At 33.9% G+C, this 25,670-nt stretch overlaps 1 protein-coding gene across 1 annotated transcript in view; it reads left to right on the top strand.

The window, feature by feature from the left end:
* The first annotated feature begins 15,176 nt into the window (after nucleotides 1-15,176).
* LOC124360707 (rho GTPase-activating protein 7) overlaps nucleotides 15,177-25,670 on the top strand; it is a 366,867-nt gene continuing 356,373 nt past the window's right edge. The window contains exon 1 of the mRNA XM_046814537.1: nucleotides 15,177-15,301. The gene's annotated coding sequence lies outside the window, so the exon portion shown is untranslated. The remainder of the gene's footprint in view (nucleotides 15,302-25,670) is intronic.

Consider the following 25,670-nt stretch of genomic DNA (forward strand, 5'->3'; position numbering starts at 1 on the left):
ATAAAGAATGAGACTCACGCGAAACCCTCAACGTAATGAAGAAATTGGTTTATAATTTAGTTTACGCGTGTGGCCTATCATAGACAGTAACTAACTAACTTGTCCATGGTACACGCGTCCCGTCAGAGATCATCACCTGCTTGATAACGTTGACCTTGATCTTGAATAGATGTAACCTATTGTTCTCAGGCCTTCAACAGTGCTTAATTTTGGAAAGCATACATAATAGGGATTTTTTACAGATGTGTAGTTCTTTTAAGATGTCAGTACAACCTTTAACGCAATGGTGAATCAGGTGCTCATGTTGTACCCAACGACAATAGTTTGGTAGTCACTGGTTTGGTTTCACAAATGACTCCAGATATTCCTTAAAAGATTAAATAAATATATCCACACTATCAACATAGTTACGTAGATGTATGTAGACGACAAGTAGAAGATATGCAATACCTTCCAAGCTATATGGCATGTAACTATAGACGCCTGTATCATTTAAGATTTCGTTTCTCTCAATTGGATTAGCTTTAAAAAACCTTCCAATTTAATTCAAGTTTGGATGCCAAGGTGATATTATATTTTTTAATTCGTTTTTAATTGTATTGCGCTGGTTAATTCCAAATTCAGTCTAAGCGAAAGTATGTTTTGCTTTCTGTTTGTTTAATAGTGAATTAATGATATTGCTGGGGTAATCATTACTAACAGCTGTGTATTTAAAGTGGTGTACATTATTTTGTGTAATATATATATATTTAAAATAATAAGAACATAATATGTTATTTAAAATAACATAAATATTATTAACACAAGATAAAGCAATCCCATTTAGAGTTGTACTTAACACATCATGAGATGCATGTTTAGGAATATCTCGGTACTCGACGATGCTTCTGTTTTCCGTGCCAGTCGCAGTATACTTTGTACGGTGTAGAAACGAGTTTTACTGCACAATCACTGATAGGTGTTTTGGATCATCAACTGCGTAAAATTACCGATGACTCAGTTCAAATCAAAATAGACGAAGAAACAGGGAAGACTAGTAAAGATTTGCAATAATGTTATTACTGTTGCAATAACGACTCTCATAACATCCATAATTCACACATTTTAAACTTTTATATCATTGTTCTATCATTTAAAAAACATTACGTAATTATGCATTACTTGGATAGAACATTATTTTTATATTCAACTCCTCCTGATTAAACACAAAAAATGTTATTGGTATTATAAATACAAATAATGTTTGCTCACTTATAAACAAAGAGGTAGGCGCCCGGTGGTAAGATGAATAAAAATATAGAAATCTATTCAAATATGATGAATTCCTGGACAGCAAATCCCTGAAAATAAGGAAGCCAAATGAAACGTCAAGGGTTTTGGAGGATATATCCTACCTAAACTTTTTATATTCAACAGTCTAACATTGACGATAAACTTCAACATGATGTTCACCGGCAATATAAATGTTTTTATCAAGCAGATCGTTCTAATTTTCAGGCACCTAGACTTTCTGGCTCCTAGTTTCTCCGCCGCCACTGTATCATAAATCTCTGTAGCTACCGCGGCTCCCATGAACTCCAATTCATCCAGTCGACTTTCAACTACCCATCATTTTTCACTAGTAGACAGTTATCTCGTTATCTCTTAAAGGGCTTACTTCAATTTTCTATTGTTTCGTTAGATGTCAGTAAAGCATATGATATTTAAAGACTTTGGCGGAGCTGGGACTGCCGCATGGTTTAAAAGTATGGGTTGTGATCCTATACGAAAAGACTAAAACGATGTATTAAGTGACAGACTCCCGTTTATCGCTAGGGCTATCCTGGAGTGAGACAGGGCGATTTATTATCGATTTTAATGCCTCAACGTCGTCATTGTTTTAGGAGCCTTCCGCCGAAATCTTGGCATAGCGTCAACGTTATCTTAAACCAAGCCAAGTGGTTGTTCTTGTTACGATTCCTACTTTCACCTTGGAAGTAGGTAGTATGATAAATGGGGATATCTCTGAATTGACTTCAAGGTATAATCAGACAGAGTTAGGTGAGTGGTGACATTCACTTATATCTGGACTGGATACATAATACTCTGTTTGAAATGTATCAGAGCTTGAACGTTTTGTGATGTGTCCTCTCCCTTATAACAGTTTTTTTGTTTGACAGAGTAAAAAAGTGGAGATCATTAGATCACCCTGTACGTGTTTGAGCTAGGCGATGGTTGCGACACCTTTTTCACGCTTTGTTTGTAGATGTCCCCTCTGTGGATTTCGTCACCTCTAGTTTAATGCTTGGCAGGCTCCGGAGCTTGTGTATGTCATCATATATTTTCGTTATAGGGGTGTCCCGTTCCGAGTGTGGGAGCCGAATTGATTGGACTCGAACAATAACTATCTACAAAGCACATATGGCAGAAGCGGTGGGTTGTACAAATTCAGAAGAACGGGTTTGAAAATTCCAAATGTTAGTACCTTAAATGTATGGGTGGGTTCGGCTTCCCTTGGAATTCTGGCCGGGGATTTAGTTTAGGTTCAGTTTGTTCAAGTTCTAATTTGACGGTCCTTGGATGTCTTACGTGGCAGTTATTGGGCACTGAAGAAGGATTCCGTAAATATTCTTTGTTTAAAGTTTGTTAATAACAATGGAAGGTTTGTAAGGATAATAGGATTTTGGACATTTTCCATCTTTATATGATGTTACCAAAGGCAGTAAAACACAATTTTCGAAACCTTTTCTTGTTATCTTTTCGTAAATATGTTACGGTTTGTAAAAGAGGTGAAAGAAAGAGATATCTGACAAGGTGGTATAATAATAACTTGTTAGAGGAATATGGATTATAGGAGTATGTCAGACACCTTTGGTTTGTGTCATCACACTTTTATCGTGATAGTTTATTTCCCATTGATTAAGAGAAGTAACGGAGACTGTATTGTGAAAATTTGTCGAATATATTGTTTTGGAATAAATGAATGTAGTCTCTTGATTGCGATTACATTTTAAACGAAAGGAGAAAACAACTTTGTATAAAGGAAAGAGATTGAATTTCGGCTGAAGCTTACATGGATTCTGAACTCATGTAGAGCAACACGTCACATGGCCTCGACTGTGCCATTGTAGAAGACCCAAAGCAGCGGCAAGATCCTATATGAAGATCACAAACGCAAGCGAGAGTGACCAAGTCTGCTGACAGTCCTTGGACATACCTAAGTATGCACACTGAAACGTAACGTAAACTACTCAAGTAGCTGTTGAAGCCAAGGCTCACAAGAATTACTTGGAGCTAGCAGTGGACTTTCTGATTGTCAATACTTTCTGATTGGGTTTTTAGACTTCACATTTTGTAGAAATTAAATACTGTAAAATTCGTTCAATATTAGTTCATGAAAAGTTTAAAAAGAATTTGTTCCTGTCGCCATTTAATAGCGAGAATTTGACACCATTTTTTATAATACTTTGAATTATTATTTGTTTTACTCCTTCATCATATTTTTAGCTCTCCATTGTTAAAGTGTTGAAATGTTTACCTCTTTCATTTCAGATCTTCAATGTTTTGCGTTTTCTGTTTGGGTAGTAATCTATACGTATGTTAGGTATCACAGCCAAGTACGCGGGATGTGGAAGAGTTAATGATGTGAGAGTATGTCAAACAGGACTTTGGCTTTCGTATGGATAGAAGGAAGTACTTTAAAATATGAGGGAAAGTACCCATTTACTGATGCATTAGATTTCTAATTAAACGCCTAGTGCCCCATTTACTTTCATTACCCACTAATTATTCAAACAAGAACCACCTAATGAAGTATAAATTTGAATTTCTGTGAATATATTGGCAACACCTAAAAAGTTGACAACTATGTGATTCACATTTCCATCGCTATTTTATACAAAATCATATGAAGAGCCTTCATCCTTTATATCATGATCTTAAATTTGTTTTTGTCTTGCCAAAATTGTCTGATAAATAATTATATTTTGTATACTGTAGGCTAATACTAAAATTTATACTAGTGTATTAATAATTCGTTAATAATAATATTAAATTTTATATTAACTTTATTATAACTTCGTATTAAACAAACTTTTGCACTATTTTACATCATTATTAAACTACTAGTGAAAGTTTGAAGTAGTACGTGGACACTATCTGACTCTGAATTAAATATCCAGAGAGAAACAGGTATTGCCTAAGCGAACGAATGTAGTTTACTAGTTTTTATAAACTATCCCTATAAACCCCATTTTAAAAAGGGATGGATGGTTGCTAATTTATTGTAATGTTATTTCAACATCATTGTTTGTCTAGGAGGTCGTTGTGTACACTGGAGAACGTTATGTGTCCTGAAGGTTTTTGTATGTCCAGGGTCAAGTCAAGTCAAGATGACTTATTTTACCAGGCGGAGTTAGGGCTAAGAAGCCCTCTGTAACACTTAACCTGGGGACCAACGGCTTAGAGGTAACTTCCGAACCACCACCAATGGCGGGGCAGGCGGGCTGCTTGCAAGGACAGGATCGCTCAGCGGTCACCCATCCAAGCAGCAGCCACACTGGACGGTGCTTGATCTGGTTATCTTGCGATAACCGTTGTAAAACAGTTATCGTTGTTGTAACCGTTGTTGTTGTTGTGTAGGAGGTCGTTGTGTGCCTTTGGAGGTCGTTGTATACTCAGAAGCTCGTTGTTTGTCCTGGAGGTTGTTGTATATCCTGGAGGTCATTGTGTAAACAGAAGGTCGTTGTGTTCCCTGGTGGTCGTTGTGTACACTGGAGGACGTTGTGTGTCCTGAAGGTTGTTGTGTGTCCTGGAGATTGTTGTATGTTCTGGAGGTCGTTGTATACAGAAGGTCGTCGTATGCCCAAGATGTCGTAATGTCGACAACCCTTTCATAAGATGAGTGACAAGAGGCAGTTCCTGCAGGCGAGAAAGCAGAGGTAGCCTGGAGCTAGTGCCGAGGCCGTAGCCGGTCAATCATCACTGAAAGGGAGAGCCTACAGCTTACAGGTGCAGAAAGTAGAGCGAATAGCGTGACTCAGGACAACCAATTGTTTCCAAGATCTGTTACAACACCTGTTGTTTATCCTTGAAACATGCTTCCATTCTGAGTTCATCGAACAGTGACTGACAAGTTTATATTTCACGTTACTTTGACTACATCAATCAACATAACCATTAAGTTGAACTTTTTATGACACTTTTTTTGTTTTGATGTTCCAACAATTTTTAATGAAATAAAGCACCAACAAAGCAAAGAAACATCAAAACCATTTTATATAATTTTGTTAATTGAAAGTAGTATTATTAAATACATAACAACACATTTTTTTAAGAAAATCAGAATCAAACATAGGTATATATTTGATTCCAAAATACAACTCACAAATTTAATATCCTTAAAATTAATTTTTAAAATGTATTTACTGTTAAGATTTGATTTGATAAAATTATAATCCATCTTGGGTTGTTTAGGTCTTATGACAAGAAACAGTATTAAATTAAACAATATATATACCTGTCATTTGACAGGTGTTTGGACTTCCGATTATTTGTTAGTTTGGTTATTTAAACGCATATGTGACAGATACGACCAAATACAATATAATTGAATCGTAAAAAGTGAGGGCTCTGTGATTTAAATTTTATTTATATATATATATATATATATATATATATATATATATATATATATATATTGTATACCCAAATCATGCTATAGCTAGAAAAAAATATATCTATATAATTTTTTTGTTCTAGGTCTACCATGATTTGGGTTGTGATTGTCTTTAATGTTTAACAATGTAATGGAGCAATTCGTTTTGAAAAATGTTTTACTCGTTCAGTTTCATATAATGTCAGATGTTTATGAACTCAGGTTGTAGTGTCATATTTGATCAAGTGTTATACATGTGCGGCTTACGTAGTACAGTTTAAATAAACCAGATGAGCACTTACCAGCTAAACAGTTGTACTATGTGACCTGTTACTACTTACGAGCAAAATTCAACATAGACTCACCATCAGATAACTTTGCCAAAAAGACTAAGTATAGTGGCAATGTAAATTTGTAAATTAAAACTTCTCTAATGTCTTGTCCTGTTCTCTTTTAAATAAACTGTTATACGTTTTCAGTATTGTTTGGATTACAGAATTCTAAATACTCTCAGGCTGCAGAATATCACGAAGAGTATATTTGTTTTGAAATAAACATTGATAACATCTGCCGTTAAGTCTTAAAAATACTGGGAAAAAGCATTCTCCTGATACCCTTATGCTAACAGTATTGACTTTTTACTTAATACAGTGTGTGAGTTAAACGACGGAGAATAGATAAAATGCTATGTTTTTATACTAACTTAGAAAACAGTTCAGAAATATAAATTACATTATCCACGTTAAGCGTGTTGAATAGACCTGACTATCGTCAAATGCTGAAATATGATATACAAAGTATGGCTTATTGATGTGTGATGTTCATATAAGAACTTATACCAGATTGAAACGTTGCCAACACAATTAAAGCTTGTACGCCTTTTTTAACGCTGTGTGATAGAGAAAACCTTAATGATAGTTTAATCATTGGCTGCACAAGCATGCGTATGACGCTAATACATTATTTAAGATGATTCAAACGCTGTTGGTATAATCTTTTCAATATATCAATTTGGGTCACAGATGTTTAAGATAGGAACACAGAGAAAATAGGCAGAATTTATAAGAATTTTGAACATCTAGAAAAACAGTTAAGATGAGGGTATAAACAGTGTGGTATGTGCGTACAAGCTACTGGAGTGGCAGACGTTCTTATAATATGTGCTTGGTTCTAAAAGTTCCTGCTTTAAATGTTTGTAATACTCATGGAATGGCCAAGAAAATGTTTTCTGCTATTTCTGTCTTCAGGAAAGTTATCTTAAGAGGCTATGAATTTAAAAGTATACTGCCCTAACCAAAGCATGATTGCACTTAAGTTGCCACCTGAAACGTTACAGTTGACCTATCAGTAAACAAACGCACATTTCCCAGTGCAGTTTCGCTTGTTGGCCTAGTGTTACTTAATGCCCCAAGGCTGTAAATGATGGTGCAGGACTGTTGTTATCTCTCCCGGATACTGTAAAGCTATGAGCAAGGTCCGATAACAGATTATCAGAAGCTTCCTGTGGAAAGCAAACAGAGGACAGATTAGGCGGTCTAGTAGCCCAGATCTCTGTTAGCAGGTGTAGCTTACAAATACTAACTAGGCTGTGTGGTATAGCATGTTGTTACAATATCAATGTGAAATAGTTCAATTTCAAAACGTGTAAGTGTTTCCATGATTATTAAGAACCATAGGAACCTTTGCCTTTGTTTTCGGTCGTTTGCCGTCGTTGCACGTTACGAAAATATAAGAAAAATATGCGTAACATTCAGCGATGATAAATATCTGAAATCCTATTATATTTTAAATCATGCATAGTCAATTACTAGCTTTAAACTAAAATTAGTATCCTAGCTTCTCTTTTGGACGTATTAAAGTATTAAACGATCAATTTATTTTAAATTGTAAATATCTGCTTTTGGCTTAGCATTCAATGCTGATGTTTTTGGCCCAAACGAGGTGTTGATGGGTGACTGTCTTCTTCGAAATGACCAGATTGTGGGGAAAGGGTCTAGTAGTGGGTAAAAAATGGTCCCTTTTGGAATTATGAACTGCCATGGCAAACTACCCATCAATTTTCTTCCAATTATAACGGAATCGGGGCGTCGTCGGCCCTAAATTAAAACGGCGCTAGAATTTTTTCCATGGTAGAACCTTAATTAACACCCATTTCACACCTTCTCCCTACTAGACCAGAATCCTTTAAATTCAAAGAGTTCGTGACACTGTACTTATCACTGGATATATTAAATTGTAATATACCGTTACTAAAGATAATTTAAGTCAATGGCTGAAACGTTCGGTCAAGTTTAATTTACAAAGGTACTGGATCTCACTTGCACAAATGTTTACAGCGCGATCCGATGGCCAGGCCTAGTATTACTGTTCCTTATACAGTGATAGTACGGCACTTGGGATGTTGAGCAATACTTGGGAATTCTGATGAATGGTACAAGTTACTAACCTCAGCGAGGTTTCTAGGTTTAGATTGTCTTTGGTTCCGGCGACGTTTCTGAGTTTTCATACCCTCGGGAGTCAATTAGAGTCGAGGTGAAAATCGCACACAATAGATTCTAACACGGCTAGAGGTGCTGATTTTGCCGCGCAAATTAAAGGCTAGGAGACTTGACAGCACGTGATAGAGAATTACCACTCGGTCGTGAAACGTCTTCCACAAGAGACAAGAGCTTCTCACTGACCAGTCACGTGACTCGATAGCGGTTAGTGCCTACTTTCCGATGTGTAGTGTAAAATATAGTATGGGGCGAAAATAAATCCATGAAATGAATCTTTGAAGATGGGCATTTTACAGATATTACAAATTTAACTGGGACAAACACGTGTCTGTAAAGGAAGGCGTTGTAAGGCTTTATCACTGTGTGAAGAGTCCACTTTGTGATATGAAAGGGTTCTGATTGGCATAATGTTCATTTCCGGTACCATTACATCTTAATAGTAGCATTTGACCTAATGAACGACTCATTTGATCGTCGTTTACTATTTATATCAACATATCGAGCCGCAAATATACTACAGATAAGATACAGTCACCAATAACATTATAGCTAAATGTGTGACGAACTTGCTGTAACATCTACTGAATAATAACAACAACAAATCGGTATATAGAATTTTGTTTCTCAAAAACTTAACTAACAAATACTGTAAGACAAATATTATTGAATACTACTACAATATTTTACATCTCATTATAATTAAATATAATTGGTTTGGTGTTAAGGAAGTGCCTCAAAATGGAGTGCCATTTTCTTCCCTGACGGAAAGTCTGCTAATCCAATTCATCCTACTCGTACATTAGAAGTAGGCAGATGGAATAATTATTGTTCTAATTATTTATAGCCAACCCCAGAGTCTTCTGCCAAGAATCTGGGATAAACTCATATGGAATACTGCGTTATTAAGTGCACGACAGGAATAAGGTGTTAGTCTCAAAATTGTACATTCGACACAAAGTCAACGGTAAATGCTGTTTTTCTCGATAATTGTTGCACAGTTCTTTGTTCCAAATTTGTTAATGGCGAGGGATGGTTTGAAAGCATAATAGGATCCAGATATTTGCCACATTTATATGTTACAAAACCTTTAATGTCATTACTGAGGGATTCCAAAACCAAATATTCTTCTCTATCCAATCCAATTCTCCCATCTCGGAGATTGCAATATTCTGGGCCTGATGTAGTAAAGCGTGATGCATATCTCTGCCAATAACCGTGACTGAAAATGTAATGATTGTATCGCTATCCATGTCAAGATGCCTAGAGAAACTCAGTAGGAATTCATGAACTTCCATGATAAGTGGTGGGTGTCGAGGTACATTGAAGAGATTTATCGGCAATACCGGAAGACTCCCTTTGACGATCAGGAGACGCCGGGCATTAAAAATCGTAAAATAGTATGGGGAGTCGTCGTTTCTCTCAGTTCTCTCAATGTTTATGGGCATTTCACCGTCCGACTAAGGTGTTCGATTACAGGCATGTTGCAATATACTCTTTAGATCTATAAGTAGACGTGGATTTCTCTCAATACCTACTACTGACCTCCCAAATTACGAAATATACTTCACCATCAAGGTAAATAAATATCCCTGATGATATCCATATTGGGGTATTTGAGCTTTCGGGATTAATGGAGTGCAGCTATGCGGAATGTGTTAATGGAGTGTGAACTATTTTAATTACTATCACTGAACTCATAGATTATTAAAAATAACTTGTAGATGATAAAAATATCTCTAAAGAGATGTGTGTTAAGGCCATGAACTTAACGTTTAACGCAGCAGCAATATATATGAAAGTAGATGTACAGGTGTACCCATGTAACAGTGCCTGGTCGACACTGTTTAAAAATATTCTTGTTCAAATAAAAAGGGAGAGCTGTCATCATGATCATTGCACCCTATCAAAAAAATAGTTACTTGGACCAGTTGTTTTCGTGGTTAGTAAAGCTTTTAATAAAAAAATGTATAAAATCGTCGTCTTAGAAGTTTTTAACCTCGTAAATTTATCATCTATTTATTGACACCAGCGAAAATGGAAACTACTGTTAGTAAGGTCATTAAATAGGCGAGGAATGATAAGGTTACTCTGGTATTGACAAGAACGAAGTCAGTTTAATTTATACCATTCTCTCACCGATCAGCGCTGTTCCTACTGGTCAGGGGGTAATTTTGTTCCACTAAGTGAAGTTCGTATGGTTACCTCAGTTAACGCTTGATCTCCCAGAGTAACCTAAAAGGTGCAAACCCTATACGAACTCTCCCAGACGATCAAATCCGGCGCCAATTTAAAAAGCTTTATCTTTTCTATGATCTCGCCGCCACACAATGACAATGCGCAGTCAGCTATTCTAGTTCGCACTCCCGCCACACACGCAATCAGCGCCCTATAATTACAGGTATATATAGCGCGTGATAAACTGACCTCCTGAAACCGGTCCGCCGTGTTTTTAAATTAACAAAATATATGGTTTTATAAGGTATTATAGTCTCAATTTCTGGCGAGCGGCCAACACATTCCTAGCTTTGGTTGAGTTGAGTCTGCCTTCGCTACAACTACCATGCTCTCTCTCTATCTCTCTCTGTCTCTGTCTAGTACAAACCTGTGTACGGTGTTTATTTAGATCGGGTATTTAAATTATTTGTAATGAATACCTAATCATGTAGACCTTATCAATTTCTTTACAATTTTACCTTTATAAAGTCGGATGGGAATATTTATATTCTTAAACATCACTACAACTTAATATTTTTGGCTATATTCCAAATTTGCTGTCTTTTAATTTAATTTGAAATAGGATTATGTAATAAAGTAATTCACGTGTTTGTCACATTTCAAACCTAAATTCGAAATAAAACGTCTAGTTTCTTTCTAAATAGTGGACGCAGTGCTATAAATTCTTATTCTGAATAACGGCCGCAATATTTTGTAGCCCTTTTTACTTTGAGCAATGAATAGGTTTAGGATTTATATGTATTACTAGTTTGATTGGTATTTCTCAAACCACTAGCATATGTATATAACATGATAACAGTAGGCTGTTTTGGTCCAATGAATATACTTGTTTCAGTCAGTAAGTTAAAAATTACACTGGCACGTTCTTTATGTTACTTACATTTTTTATTGTTACGGTAAATGTTATGTTTAGTAAAATTTATTCCCATATGTTGTGGATGCCTTGGAGCCTAGAATCAATTTTCAATGTGAAAAAAAACGAACCTGATTTTTTTTAAAATTTGGTAGAAGAACTATTTTAACCGTATAATGGTAGACATGAGTAAGTGTTTATGTATATGATTTCACGAAGCGCCACCCCACCACCCGGTGGTAGAAACTTCAAGAGTCATTTTCTAAAATGGAGTAAGTTTTACACATGTCAGGCAATATTGTACCCTCATTTACAAAGCATACATTATTGTAAAGTGAATAATATTATTTTTTAAATAGTTTTATGTATATCATTAAAGAAAACACTTATAAATTAGTTATAATCAATATTTTTCAATTTAGTAGTAGTAGTTTTCAATTTCTTTCCTTGAAAATTTCCTAAATACATGGCTAAAAGCAATATCACCTAGTAAGTTCTTTATAAAATACTACCATATGTATTTTCATTGTTACAGGTTGAATGGAGCGCAGAGATCTCTTCTCAAAGATAAAGGAGAAAAAACCTTCTTTATGATGGGACTGATGGAAGTTGAGTATACACCTTGTGACAAAATACATAATATCCAAGTATGAATTCGACGACAGCGATGACGATTCAACTTAGAAAGCCAGATGATCAACATGAAAATGTAAAAGAAAGAATTCCAGTAAATGTTAAAAATAAAATATGGTAAGTTTGCAAGAAAAAAGAAAAGATAATCTACAACCTGGCATAGCCAATAAAACATGGAGTATTACGAAGACAATATGGGTTCAAGTGCATCTAAGAAAATCAAGAGAGATGGAGTACGGTATAGGTCCCAGTATATCTAAGAAGAGAACAGAAGGAAACAACGCCTCTGAAAGTCACAGGGAAGGAACAGAGGAATAGCATAACAAATGAAGTTGACGATCATTAAGAAAAAAACTATTCTAATGTTTTAGATTTTCCTGGACAAACAGTTTTGTAGCTTTAGGTTGATATATTGTTACTAACCATTAATTGAACTAAATAAAGTAACTTCCTGAATTTTCTGTTGAATTTACAGTTTACTTTAAAAATCTTTGAACCGCCACCATTTTGTAACTAGCCCTATGCTTACATTAAATATTTTATGCTGATCCTAGTGCACCGTTCCCATAGAAGAATAGCAGGACACTGAATATATCTTAGAGTAGGTGTTTGTGTACAGTTATCATGTGTGAAGTTCTGTACCTTCACTTCATATGGTTACGATAAAATTAAGCCATTCTTGAAATTGCACATAAGCTCAGTATTGAAACTTTGGCACGTCGTCATTTTGTTTAGGAATAACCTTTAGAGATGTAGTTTGCGGGAAGATATTCTCTTAATTAGGAAATTTTAAATAGTATGCACATCCACCTATGCTTATATTTAAGATTTTCCACCGACTTCTTACGTGCTATCCCCTTTAAGGTGGCGAAGAGCTACTGATTGCATCAAAAAGTTCAATTTTGTGTCCTATGTAACTGTAAAAAGTTTTATGTTCGTACGTTTACGAGTACAGAAGATATTAGACCGTTTCAGGACTTTTTAGCACTCTTGTATAGTCATTAATAAAGTCTTTTTTTAATCAAGCTATGACATAATGTTTGTGCAACTTTTCGAATAACTCATCAATGTCTACCAATAAAAGGGATTTGAAATCTACCATTCTAGGGTTAAAGATTAAAATCGATCGTTACCTACTCTAGATTTGGTGGAGGTAGAAATGGCAGGGTACCAAAAGGGTGAAAAATATGAACCGATAGTTTTTTCTCAGATTATAATGTTAAAACCGACCGTTATATGAACAAATAATAGTTATATCACCGTTAGACAACGAGATAAAGAGCCTGTACGTCTCCATTTCAAGGTTCTCTGTATATGGTTAGCATATGATGATTATTTATCAAACTTAAGTGCGTCAATATAAGAAAAATATGATCTTGAAAAACATTTATATTTAATATCTTTCAATTATTTAATACCGTTCAATTTCAACCTCCACTACAGCTGCCGTGACTGACTATCGATTTCGCTCTTAGGGAAAATTCATTTATCGATTTCAATAAAAATCCGGTTATGTGCTTATACAGTTTAAATTGGTTCACGACTCCTGGACTATGATTTAAATGTACAAGCTAAGTATTAACATTAAAAACCTATAACTTGTGTAAAATGCGTTTTTTTTGTATTTTTACTTAATACAACTTTTTATAACAGAACAAACGAATAGTTTTTTTATAAAACAAAAACTTAAATAGGCTACCTATAATGGATGGAACGTGAATATCTCAATTTAATCTGAAATTTAAAGTTTATTTAAACTTTCGGAAATAATTACTTAAAGATGTAGAAAACAGATTCCTGGTGTCGCCAGTTCTTCGTGACATTTCCTAAGTGCTCACAATCCTAATCGAAATATCTGAAATATTAAAGCATAAAGTCTTACGAGAAAACTCGTTTTAGCTGGGAAACTGTCGTTTACTATTTGCTTAATATCACCCAATGTTTTCATTACACAATAAAAATTTACTTTTTGGCTTGTTATAAGCATATTGACAAAAACATCCCAGATTTTGGTGTTTAATCTGTGACTATTTTAAGTAAAGATTATTCAGTAAACGATTGTATAAATACATAAAAATTTTATAAATAGGTTTTTTCTTTGATTCTTTACGATTATATCAACATTATAACACTTCTAATACCATTATTTTGTTTTTAAACTAGTCAACTAAGTAGAATTAGGTAGACATGCCAAACAATTGCGTTTTAAACAAATTGTTCAAGTTCAAGTTCAAAAGATCTTTATTCTGAGAATTACAAAGTTGAATACATGCCAAACATTAACAGTACATGCAGTTTATGTATCTGTCATTACATGCATTCTTAACCATACATTCCCAATGCCACTATAATGGCGCGTGCGGGAATTAAAGTTGGCTTTCTAAAGTACATTACTTATTTTGACAGTCATTCCTTTACTTTTAATAGTTATTTCAGATCTTCTCCATGCACAAGTTATTTACCATTATTCCAATTAAACACTAAAAATAGATATTTGAGACAAATTCATGCTTCCAGTATATAAATATTTTTAAATATAATGTAATTAAATCTTACTATTTTAACTTATCATGATATAAATGAATTGTTTGAGCCCACCGTGTTCTCCAATTTGCTACTGTTAACAACTAACATGCATGAATACATACTTATATCCATCAATAACAATGTTTGTATATATGCATGTAAATCTACATACATATAGGCTACACATCTACATACACACATATGTATATAAATAACAAGAGATAAATAATATAAGCGAGTAACAAGGTATCAAAATAGAAACAAATCAACAAATAACAACAACAAATTAACATAACAACAATAACAGTAGACTACATATAATTTTATAAAGAAATATATCAATAACAAAAACAGGTAAAATTCCAGATTTACTCTTGATACGAACTTTATACATTTTACATTATAAATGTTAAACATTTCATCTTAAATTTAGGGTTTTCGTTCAAAATATTGTAATGTATTAGTCATCTATGTTTTGTTTATCTAAAGGTTGCTGAGATCCGACTATGAATGTTTCGAAAATAAACTACATCTGATTACTCAAAGATATAAAAACTACATTCCTGTTGGTGCACGCCATATTGTTGGAAATTTTAAAATGACAAAGTTTATCACTTTAAGGATAAAGTTGTAAATTAGTGGAAACATCCCTTGAGAAGAGACCAGGATATGAGTGTGGTGTGAACATGTGTTGGGTCGGCAACAAGTGGCTGCGGTGACGTCACAGAACCCCTTCCACTGCCCTCCAGTTCCCGCGCCGCGCGTCGCCCGCCTCGCTCTTCAGTCTCACATCGTAGTTCGAGGAGAGAGGATCTGTGTCATTGTGTTTTGTGTTGTGTACCTGTGTCGTGTGGATTCACTTATAGTGTTTGCCTGGATTACTTACCCGAATGTTCTTCGTTAATTGTGTCTGATGCTATGGTGAGTGACTATTAAATATGATAAAACTGTTGTTTTGTAAACAAACGTCAGATAATTTTGATTAGAAGATGACAGGTTTGATAAGAGAGCGTCTGTTGAAAAGAATGATTTAACTTTATCGTTTGTTTGTATTATGTTATTGACATGATTTCCATCAATGCTGTAGGGTATGCTAGAATTTTAAAAGTGGAATCTAAATTGTACTACAATTTTAAATTTAAAGTCACTAATGAATGCAATGTCATTATTTGGTAATAAACAATATATGACGCACCTGGGCTATAAACATTTCAACCTTAATGACAGTAAATTTATAATAGTGTACGATAAAGGCTTAACTCATTTATTTGGGAGCTATAATTGTGTATTGCTTTTTACTGAGTCAAGTACTACCCAAAAGTTGCAAGTTACAGCAATTTGGGTTTCAGGCCTTACTATTGTAACAAATACTGGTTAACATATCGATTGTTATTAGTAAGTTTAATTTCGAATTAAGATGATCTTTCACATTTTAGCGTTGACAGCTGATGTAGCTAAATGTTTAGCATATGCTTTATGGTTAAAAGGTAAAATAAACATATGTTTAGTGAATAAAATATTTAACCAGTACCTGAAAAAGCCTATAATAATTACGACGAGGATGTAAATAATTTTTTAGTTTATTGAAATGACACAAAGTGAATTAATTTTAATATATTCAGCCTTACGCTAAATTAATGAAAATTTAACATTAAAATAATCTTCATTCATAATTATTAACTACTAGAAGCTAAATTAGACAGATTGTCAACAAATAAATTTTAAGGGCTGAATGTGAAAACACACCACACATTGTATTAGTCATTTAGCCAAATATTATTCAAGTTGCCTACAAGAGGGTATTAATTTATACATCTATATGATGTAAGTTTAAAATTTTACTGGCCCATAACAGTGGTATGTTCACCTTTTTAAAGCAATGTTAATTTTCAAAATAACTTATCTTTAGGTTTATGTATACCTAGACCAAAAACAATTACGTTGAGTAAAAATATTTCAGGTATAACTCTGTAATAAAAAGATAATCAAACTTGTAATACATAACAGAGCACAATCTTTACTTGAAACTTTAACATTTTTTTCTTCATTTCCTCAGTCTGTGTAAAATACTAAAAATGAGTATAAATCAAAAATTTGTAGTAATTATATTAGGATCAAGAAGTTCAAGGAATCAACTATTTGCAATCAACGATTTCAGAAAATTACAATTTTTAATGATCGAACGAAATTGACAGCAATCTAAAGATGTCGAACTGAGTAAGCGAACCACCATTTTAAGTCAGCGGCGACTCCAAGTGTGTGTCATGCGCCAATTAATGTTGGTAGTTATTTTGTTTTCGTTTAAAGTTTTAATCCACATCTTAATTAAAAGGGATATGAATACTTTTAAATCGACAGTAGTGTGTTATTTACATATCAGAAAGTAGAAAATTGGCACGTGTCATTTACACAAGTTAACCACAACTATAATTTTTCTTAACCCATCAATTTTTAATCTGCGTTTAGAGCTAACACATTTGATCAAGATTTAAATTTTACATTTTATTACCTGTTTGCTTTGTACATATATTTGGCGTTAAAACTCAAAAAGCGTTGAAATTGTTTTTGTTTTCTTCCAAATCCACCGTTTATTTATTAACATCGGTATTGTTGTTTGTTATATGTTGTTATAGTATTATTTGTCAATAATATTTGATAATTATTAATAGCAATTACAAGAAAACACTTTACTAATGCGCAAATAAGGTAAAAGTTTGGTTATATTGACTTAAAGTATTTTAAAGCAATCGTGATTTTATGAGCAATATGGAATAAGTATTAAATGTTCCCACCCGCTTTATAAACCTATCAAATTGGATATTTAATATGAAAGGTACTGTGAATATTTAAAGAGTTTGCGTGTCGTTGGTGGGAATTGTTTTGGGAAATATTGTGAGCTGTAAATTTTATTCCTGTTGAATAGTACAACAGCACAGAGCATTCTAAAAAAGCATTTAAAGATACGTATGTGGGAAAAAAGTCGTGACCTACCATAAGCCCTCAGAATGAAGGACGAGAATGACGGACTGACTAGTTAGTGATCCTGACTTTGATGCTTGGCTGGCGGAAATACTTGTGACCACTCATCAGCACATGACTAGTATTGCGGGAACCCCGTTCTGGCGGTAGCTTTGATTATTGCGTTGCGGCCCGACAATCTACTGACTGATATCTCAATGAGATCATCGAATCTCGGAAGTTGCGAACCACAATCATTTATTTTTGTTCTTCACGGTTAACTGCGTTGGACAAGTAGTGAGGCACAAAAGATTCTTGGATTACGAGCATTTACCTCATATCGGAAGTGCTGACGCGGAAAGTTTTATTTCAGGGAATGAAACTTACTATCTTTTTTATTTCCAACGCAGGGGGAAATAGTATCTAGACTCTAATTAACAACACTATGTTATAATAATCGATTACAATATATAGGCTGAAAAATAATAAGTACGACTCTGTTCAAAATTATGTTAACCCTTCCCTGTCAGACGTTTAGCATCTCTAGTTTGTTTTTATTGCAATTGCCGTCATCAGGCACTAACTACAACACTTGCATTACTAGCTGTTTGTTTACGTTGTTATGAATTGACTTGTTAACCTAGGTATCAAATAATAAAATTCATTCTTCAAAGGGATTTTAATCATTATTTTACTATTTAACAAAGTAAGTTTAGTTTTGTATTTTAAACCAATCTGTATCTATAATACTTTTTTAAAACATAATATAATCTTAATAAAAAATCGTGTAAGATATGAAGTAAATTCTTTAAAGGCTAGTTTACGTATTAATATTCAGTTCCACAAACACAGACGTACTCGTAATATTGATTTATGTCTATAAAAAAATTGGAGAAATCTTCTTCTTTCAACTTCAAAAATCTCCACCAATGTTTCCAATAATCTGATTATATTATAAAATGTATAATATTACGAATTATTAAGTCTAATGTTTTAAACAATACTATGTAACATGTACTCTGTATATGTAAACGTTATGTATGTAATACATACATTACAATCTAGCCTTCTTTAAAAAAGTGGTACAAACCAAAATTAAAGAGGGTGAAGAAAATATCAACTAATTGGCTTTTGTGTAATATGCAGATTTATATTAACATTAAAAATTTAAACCGTATCTTTTAAATGTGTTCAGAAATTTCTAAAGTATAAGTCACTTACATGGTTAGGAAGTAACAATTGTCTCATGTAATTGCAGTTTGGTTTCTATGAAGACATAGAAAGCTACATTCTTTGCTACTATGGCACAGGTTTAATCATGATATTTGAGAGCATTCTCTCGCCGGTATTCAAAAGTAATACAACGCTTACTTAGATTTGTTTTTAAAAGTGGAAACATTTATTCAAGCCAATCATTGCGTGAAAAATGTAAACCAATTAAAACCTTATTTTATAAAAACTGCTGAATACTAGCAGTTATCCCGGGTATATAATTGGGTGGTAGTTTACTATCATTATGAAAGAGCAATTATTCAAATAATAAAAACCATGATAAAAGTTGGTTCAGACTATTAGCAATTAAGCAGAAATATAAATAACAAATCGGACAGTTAATAACCTTCTTTCATTTGAAGTTAAAATGACCCAATGTTTTTTGTAGGCCTTACAGCTTTCCTTATGAAAGTAATGATTACCCACCGTAAAGAAAGATAACTGTGGCTGATTAACTTTTTAGTGTAACAGTATAAACATGCCTATAAACTGTCTTAAAAATGGAAGTTTGTGTGTTTGGGCAAATTATCTTTTACTCAGCTGCTTTTGCATGTTACACTAAATACCATTTAGTATTCCTAATGTTAATTGTAAACATTTTATGCACACAATTATAAATGTATCACGTCATAGCGATCTTTTCCTTACCTGTGATTGTTTTTAAATTAAAGGATTCACAAATAATATATTTTTAATGAAGCTAGTCTACCAGGGTAAAATAAATCAAATTACATCATACCGCTAATGTCCGGGCAAAAGCTTTCCATTGTAGTGCGACATATTCTGTTGTAAACTTTAGTGTATGGGAAGTTCATCGTCACAGTTTTTGTATATGTTTAGGGCTATACCTTACAGTTTTGACACACAAAGAAGAGGGTAAATTTCAATCCTCGAAACGTAATATTTCGTAACACGTCAGAAAATATCAGAAACCTTTATTCATTTCTAAAACTTCCCATTTTGAAGCAGTCAACTAGTAGAGGTCTTCCCATAAACTACGGATTGTTTTTAATTTTTTTAAATTCACCATATGATATTGTTCATGGCCGCTTACGTGGTTACAGTGATTGATACACTGGCTAGAACACAGCCAGTTTACGTAACACAGGTACAGCCAGTCACCGTCTATCACGTTATGACTGCAGTCTTCCAGACCACGCCTATTGTATTCAGATATGTTTGTAGTTGCCGTCTTCTTCAAGTAGCAGATATAGGAGTTGCTGTACACATTTTCCAGTCATTATCGTTAACTCTGTGTGCTCACAGGTGGCAATAATGTGGTCACGCCATTCGAGTCGACATGCAACATATCTAAGAACTACTGATTGGGTAGCAAAGAAATGTGTTACCTCTAATGTTCTAGTGACTTCTCGCCTATAACGGTTGGCCGCATTGTGAAGTGTTTTTCTCTTTTAATGTTTATAGCTTGCATGTAAACCCGTGTATACTAGCTATTGCCGAGGATATACAGTACTCATAAAACATCCCTCCAGGCACATTCAGGAGAAAGATAAATTTAATGTTTGGCCGTCCTCTAGGAATGTCTAATTGAATATACATTAATTGTTTTAATTTCTTATTTATTCCATGTTGTTGCTATGGCGCTTTCTTAGAAATTATGTCATAGGTTTTTGGTTGGGTTTGTTTTTTTTTCTTGATACTCTAGAAGGAACCAATTTTAGAAATTTTGTGTCCATAACATGAAAAATAGTTTAGATAAAAGATATTCTTTTTTAATTAGAGACTGATCCCCTTATTAAACTTATTCTGCCCGTTCTCATGGGCCACTGGCCTATGTGAGAATCAGACCAAACGGAATAAGAAAGAGTCGATAAAATACAAGGTAGATGGTACTAGTACAAAGTACGTTGATGGACACGATTGCACTCGTCTTATCTATAACTCAGATCCAAAGTCCGACACGTAGACAGACCGCTCACTGCCCGTAGGAACTTTGTATTAACTTCAAGTGCCTTTTTGCAGTATGTTATAAACCAACATAAGTTTGCATACAAATATGTCTTTTCGTTCTGTTATATTCCGTATAGACACTGTAAAAATTAGTATTTTTTGAAAATTCCCCAAATATTTCTCTATATGCTCACAGATTTTCTTGGATTGAAAAATTCTTAATGCTTCTTTTTTGTATTCAGGAATGTAATAGGCCTTTGGCGTTTAAGAAAAAAATCCCGAACGAAAGTTGATCGAATAAACTCACAGCTTAGTTGCAGCTGTGAAGAAATAAAGCTTAAGCTGAATATTATTTCCAGGTATCCAGATACTATACCATTAAAGCTCCAATATCGGAAACCCTTACAACATACATAAATGTGCATTGTTTAAGGATTTTGATGTTACACACTATATTCAGTCATATCCTAGATAAAGATGTTTCAATATAAAAGTCCACCATTTTAGATAGATTAAAAAAGTAGCAATAGTGATATGTCACCGACCATTACTAGGAGATATTGAATCGATCAGTAATCAAAATGTAATACTGTATTCTGCAGCTAGAGGTGGAATGGCGTTTTACATCGTGTACAATTAGCTAGATAAACTCTATGAATAACATCTTTATATTTAATAATTTGTAAAATTTTTGTATTATCTGAGAATTTTTATAACCTTCCCTGTTTCTCTCCAAAGTTTAATAAGCAACACATAACTATTCCTAATTTTAACATTGCCTTCGCGCTAAAAGCCTTAATAAGTATATATTACTGTGCCTATAGATATGTTTTAATTAGCTTCGTAAGTATCTGAGAAACTGTTTTAATGTGATTGTCATACTGTCTAAGCCCATCAGTGATTTTTTCGAAAGGGGTTGGTTTTGGGTCATGATTGCCAATTATACAAACATTTTCCTGATCATTCTATCAAGTGTTATTGTAAGTGGTAAGTGTCCATGATATATTCACATTTAGTTTCCTTGTGAGTAAGTTTTGTACTATATCTACGTAACCGTGGTAAATTGGTGTAATTACTTTTGTTTAACGTTTCGACACCATATCTAAATTGCTCAAGTTTAATGCCATGATAACAATAATGAACTGTTAAGGCCTTTATGTTCTTGCAGCTGATAGCTTGGTACGTTTGTTCACAAGACCTGAAACATTGGCATCGTTACATAACAAAGAACAACTCAAACCCTGAGAAAGTACTTGTCATTATATTTATAACTTTCAATTATTGACTCACACGGGTGCACGATATCATATAGAACGTCTTTAAATATGGTATTGGTCAATATAGAATTCTTGTAGACGATGATTTGGAAAGTTTTATTCCTAATTTTAAAAGTCTGTGAACTTGGATGTGACATGGATGACCATGTGACTCGGAACGTCTCAATAAGTGGTGTGTGGTCGATGGTATTTAAACCTCATATTGTGATGGTAATGCTCGTCACATTGATATATTGCTCACCAATGCGCTTATTGACTAACACTATGTACAATATCATCTAGAATGTCTATAGATATGCTATTCCCCAATTTAGAATTTTTGTAGAAGGTGGTTTGGAAAGTATTATTCCTGATTTTAAAAGTTTGTGAACTTAAATGTGACATGGATGGCCATGTGATACGGAACGTCTCAATAAGTGGTGTGTGGTCGATGGTACTTAAACCTCATATTGTGATGGTAATGCTCGTCACATTGATATATTGCTCACCAATGCGCTTATTGACTAACACTATGTACAATATCATCTAGAATGTCTATAGATATGGTATTCCCAAATTTAGAATTTTTGTAGCAGATGGTTTGGAAAGTATTATTCCTGATTTTAAAAGTTTGTGAACTTAAATGTGACATGGATGGCCATGTGATACGGAACATCTCAATAAGTGGTGTGTGGTCGATGGTAGGTGAACCTCGCATTGTGATGGTAATGCTCCAGTCGTAGTGATGGATCCCTCAGTAATGAGTTTATTGACTAACACTATGTGCATTATCATATATAATGTCTTTGAATATAGTATACCCCAATGTAGAATGTTTTGTACAAGGTGGTTTGGAAAGTTTTATTTCTGATTTCAAAAGTCAGTGAACTTGGAAAGCCACGAGACACGGAACATCTCAATAAGTGGTCTATGCTATGGTAGGATATAGATATGGTAATCCCAAATGTGAAATTTTTTAGAAGATGGTTTGGAAAGTTTAATTCCTGATTTCAAAAGTCGGTAAACTTGGAAAGCCACGAGACACGGAACATCTCAATAAGTGGTGTGTGGTCTATGGTAGGTGAACCTCGCATTGTGATGGTAATACTCCAGTCGTACTGATGGATCGCTCAGTAATGCGCTTATTCAGCCACAGACCGTCGAGAGGAGAGGTTTAAAGTATTTAGGAGGGTGTTGATCCCACTTCTGTGATTTGTGGTTGGTCCAATTAATATTGTCACTATCGCCTCTCTACTCTTCTCGGTCCATATGTCACTGTGATGCACTCTCCCGAGTCGTTTGGAGCTAGTTTAATAGTCGTTTAGATAGGTTGTATCTCCAAATTACCCATTGTATTTCAGCCACTTTAAATAAGCTTGAAACGTTATATAATTTTTCCAGTGCGCGAAATAATAAATTAACAATTAGTGTATGGTTGTCGTAGGTTGTTATACATGTTCATGGGTCTCAGTAAAACTTTAAAAATTCGTTTGGATTGATCGTTTTCATAAAATTTCAACTATTGCATATAAGTGTCCAAATCGCGTTCAACGTATCCTTTTCAGCCATATATTAGTAAAACTATCACTACATTTGTAAACTTATTTCTCAACCTTAAAACTGTGGGAGGTTTTTGTTTTTTTTTATGAATATAAAGTAAATTTAAAACGACACTTAATTCTTTAGATAATCTGTTAGATACTTTATCACCCACTTCATCTAAAACTATATACTTGGTGACATGTCTTTCTAATTGATTTACTCGTAGAATACATTTAAAATAAGAAAAACGTGAGAATAATAGAAGACTACGGATACGAAACTGGAGAAAGGCGAGAGAAGTCATTTCTAGTTCCAGGAGGTGGTGTGTGAGGGCGCACAAAGGATTTATTGGTCAGGCAGTATATTTGTCCACGAGGCAGTTTTCTTGATGGATGTCAGACACTTGGGTCCGAGGCCTGCGACTAACCCTCAGCGTCTGCACTGTCTCGGTCAACAGTGGGTCACCACCATACTGCGATGTTGTGTACATGTTTCCTATACTTACATGTTCGGCCTTCGTTTTCCTTTACACTTGCTTACTGATTACTGGGTGGCAACAGAAAGGCCTCGGCTAGGGTTAGGTGGAACCGGGTGATTGACGAAATGTCTGCACAGTCTCACGGCATTAGAGAACGGCAAGTTATAACAAGACTCGCCTTCGGCTCGTCTCCTTATCGGGGTGTTGGAAAATTCGAGGATAAAATGAATTCTGTATCATTTGAATTCGGAGATGAGCTTTCCAAGTTTCATGTTCATAGCTGGATCCGTTCTCGAAAATCGTGAGGGGTCGAAATGGTTCTCTAAAGTTCAGTCAAATAATTTTTTATGTGTAGATTGGGTAAATTTGTTATATATATTTGATTTCAGTTATGCGGGGTTGACGTTATCATTGAAATCAAAAATCCTAACACAAATAAAATTTAATTAATATTGGAGTGTTTATTTTAAAATTAATTAGTAAAACCCCATAAGATATTATTATCTACTTTTCGCCAACGTTTATTTGTAACAATAAACTTAAGTTCAGTTAAAATAAATACCACATCAAAATATGTGTGTAGTGAGCGCTTACGGGGAGTTAATGTCCCCCACATTCTTCTCCCTTTACTGACCACAAATTTGCAGGTATCGCGGTTTGCCGGTTGTCCGCGCTTGCAGGCCCAGACCTCCCACTGACACGTGACACGGGGACCCCCCAGTTGTCAGGTCTGCACAGAGCGGTAGGGTTATCTCATAATATTAGTGTGTGCAATATGGTATATCCATCTCTTAATTATTGTGTTTTGAATCGAACCAAGTAATGTTTTTAGACATTCTGTTAATAATTCTCCACTCATTTATATTCTTTATTAATTTGACGTCTTCTCTAGCAATGACAGTCATCAAAAATATGGTCAATTATTTCTGTTAAGTTGTTATTCAATACCATTTAGTTCTATTCGGTTGTCACTGAATGTTATTAAACGTTTATATTATTTTAATCAAATTTGGTGCTATTTAAAGTTTTGTTCCTTTTTCAAATTTAGAAGTAATGTTTTTTACATGATGAAGTGAAAGTTATTATTCAAAGATATGTTATTATTAAATATATGAACTCTATAACAGCCGTAGGACAATCCGATTGCTGTTGGTGCAATCCTTGTTATAAGTGAACTCCTTTGTGAAATTCCGTTATAAAAATAAATCTAAGCTTGTCATTTATTAACACAATTATCTCGTACAGAGTTTCAGTTTTCAAAAAACTTATAATTTCGATGAAGTTATATATTTAGACATTTTTTATGTGTATAAGAAGTTAATTATTTCCTGAAAATTAAGAATGTTAATAAATATCAGTGTGTTTTTTTATCATTACAAATTTACAAGACATTTTTTAAGACGGGAAATCGGATTATTGTATTTATACGCAATTTAACATTTATACAAAGTTTAACTACCAAAATCTATAAACCTCATATACTGTCATTTTGTAGACAATGGTGTGCTGTATGTAGCCCAATTTCTTTTCTACAATTAGAAAAAAATGTATATATATATATATATATACATTATACATTAATATATGTATAATGTATATATACATATAGGTGTTTTTCCTTATTATAGTATATATATATATATATATATATATATATATATATATATATATATAACTAGGCTTAGAGAAATATACTACAAATACAACGCAGTATACAACGTAAACTATTATAAAAGGATTTATAACAGATTCAGCTTCGAAAAGGGAAAAGGCTCTAAAGTATTGTTGTTCATTCTGTTGCGTTCAGGGACTATCACGAAGGTAATGGACCACTTTCAGTGAATGTTTTTTCAAATGAAATAGTACAAAATGC

This window comes from Homalodisca vitripennis, chromosome 4, assembly GCF_021130785.1.
Source record: "Homalodisca vitripennis isolate AUS2020 chromosome 4, UT_GWSS_2.1, whole genome shotgun sequence".
Taxonomy (NCBI): domain Eukaryota; kingdom Metazoa; phylum Arthropoda; class Insecta; order Hemiptera; family Cicadellidae; genus Homalodisca; species Homalodisca vitripennis.